The following is a 2,836-nucleotide window of genomic DNA, read 5'->3' as shown; positions in this document are numbered from 1 at the left end:
TTGGATTCTCCCATGACATCTGTGGATCCAGTCTCAGATAGGAAGTCAGGGTGAAAACACCTTGATAATAATGTGAGACATTTATCTTCTCTCCCCACTGCTCTTATGTTGACATATTAAATGAATGCAACTGCAGGAAAAACCAGCTGGAGAACCTCATTTATATACCCTATGTGTACTCACCCTCCTTTTGCCTTAAGGAGTAAGGAAATGTTTTGTTTCTGTACTTTTTCTATAGGCTAACTGTTATTCTGAATGACTGCCTACTGGAACTTAATATTATTAAGTTTTCAGTAATGAAATGCACTTGGCTCAAAACCTGGATATTTTATGACATCTTTACCTACTTTTTGAATCCCCTTCTTACTACAAACAATTAAAATTAATTCCACAGCAGAGGCTCACCTTTTGATGAGTGATCTTGGAATGTCTGATGCAAGAAGCTGCACTAGGAAGATAAAAGATCTTTAGCAATAGTTCTGGAAACATAATTCCTGGAGAAATGTAACCATTTATTTAAGTAGGAGTTGGTCAATATTTATCCCAAATGACACTTGGCACTGTGAAGAATTTGGCTGGGAAAGACGTGGAGCAGTGCTCACAAAATGCAGTGCATAAGAACATGACACAGGCTGTAAAAACATCCTCCTCTTGAAAGGGTTAAAATCTAGAGAAATACATGGGGTAAAGAGACTGATGCACTCAGAATATCCTCAGCCTCCTCTTCTCTGGGCCAAACAAACCATGGGACTTCAGCCACTTCTTACGCATTTTGCTCTTCGGACCCTTTCCCATCTTCGTAGACCTCCTTTGGACTCTCACACTTTCATAACATACAGACTACTACAGAAAGTATCTGTCACACATCTGTTTCCCAGAAGTAATAGGTTTGACAAATCACCTACAACCAAGAAGTTTCACACCCCATTTCATTACTGAAAAGCAGATGAATTACATGTTTCTCTCTTCATTTTATAAATGCCACAAAGTGCTACAGATTTTGCTGTTTTGTTTTGGAACATGCCTCGTTCATATTTGCAAACCTACTTGCTAAGTTTGAATAGTATCTTTTAAAATCCACATTGAAATTTGCTTGGAGCAATTTATTCTGTTGTAGTCACTTTAATTCACATTGCAATAAGCCATCTCTGTCTAGGGACTAGACTGAAGGATTTCCTCTGAGCAATTCCAAATTTGTACTCTACCTCAGATGTTTCTTTGCCTCTGTCACTCTCCTCTGTAGCATCCACTACCGCAGTAGTATGCCAGTGTTCTCAGTCTTAGTTTCAGTCCAAGCTGATGTTGACATAAGCATCTTGTCCTCTATATAGCAAAAAGGAATAAGGTAACACTATATTTTCTGTACTATAGTGGGGATACATGACTAAGTGTTTTAGCCATGTAGATGTGCAAATCTTTATTAAATCTTTAGCACTGAGTTTGCTGCAGTTATAAATGATATTGTAACTCTTGCTTAGGCATAGTAGAATGTGTGGGACACTAAACAGGAGGAAGGAATGTGTGCACAAGTTATATTAAAGGAAATTCCAACTACACAAAAGGAAATATAGTATTTATAGTGAGGGTGAAGCCCTGGCACAGGTTGCCTGGAGAGGCTGCCCAATCTTCCTCAAAGATATTCAGACATGACCAAACGAAGCCCTTAAAGATAGCACAGACTAAACTTCTAAACTAAATTATTTGAGACTCTGTGTTGAGAAATCCTTGGAAGCAATGCCCTGGTTTGTCTGCAGAAATACAAAGTGTCCACAGGTTGTCTGGATAATAGTATTTATCCTTCAGAATGCAGACCAGTATTTGATATAATGAAAACTGACATTCTAATTCCCTTGAAAAGTGTTTGCCTTTAATGTGCCAAGGCCTGTGTGCCTTATTCATTTGAACTGTCAAAGACGGTAAGCACATCTTCTTCCAATGATTTTTCCAAAATCGTGTCTAAATGGTTTGCATGGTGTTCCAATAACCAAGATGTAATTGTATTTCCACATTCTTCTGACTAGTAGGTATAGGACATGTTCTTCCAGACCTGGGTACCTTTTGGCTTGTTCCCTTAATAACAAAAAAAGCCACTCTGTCAAAGACGTGCACTGCCTGCTGCATGTGTTTGCTATTGGCTGTGATAGTGCATGGCATGGAGTAGTTAATTACTCTTGGTTTTGTCTATTAAGATACTTCAGAGAAGGTCCCTTGGAATGCAGTACAGGTGTTCGTGCCTGTAAACAGATTGCTAACTCTGGGCTAGGGGTTCTCTTGCACAGCAATTTCGAGTACTATTCTTCAACATTTATATTCAACAGCACACAAAGCTCACAGCCAGGTTCAGAGCCAGTATAGTGAGTGCATCACCATATTTTTCCTATAAACACACTGCAGCTAGTTTTCGAGGCAGAGAACTGTCCTGACAAAGAAGTAGAGGGAAATGAAAGAGAGGAGGAACATTGTTCCTCCTGAGCAAGCCACAACAGCAAGCTTTCATTCCTATGCTCCCATAGCCCCAGTCCAGTGCCGAACCTTTCAGAGTGCGGGACTGAGAGCATTCATACACAAGAGCTGTGAAAAACGGGGTGCAAGGAATACACGAGGGAACACCAGGACGACCTCACCGCTGCCTAAGGGATTGTTCAGCAGCCTCTGTACATTCATGAGAGGGCAGAGCCGGAGGGGAGCTGTGATTAAACGCGTCTCTTTTTCACTGCGACAATGAAGAACCTCCGACCCAGGGCTGCACTCTGAAGCCCTCGGCGCCTCTTCCCCCGCACGCACGCCGTGTGGGGCCCGCTCTCAGCACGGCGGCACCGCGCGCGTCCGACCCGTT

Source organism: Meleagris gallopavo, chromosome 2 (genome assembly GCF_000146605.3).
Source record: "Meleagris gallopavo isolate NT-WF06-2002-E0010 breed Aviagen turkey brand Nicholas breeding stock chromosome 2, Turkey_5.1, whole genome shotgun sequence".
NCBI classification, from domain to species: Eukaryota; Metazoa; Chordata; class Aves; order Galliformes; family Phasianidae; genus Meleagris; species Meleagris gallopavo.
This window is presented reverse-complemented; position numbering follows the sequence as displayed.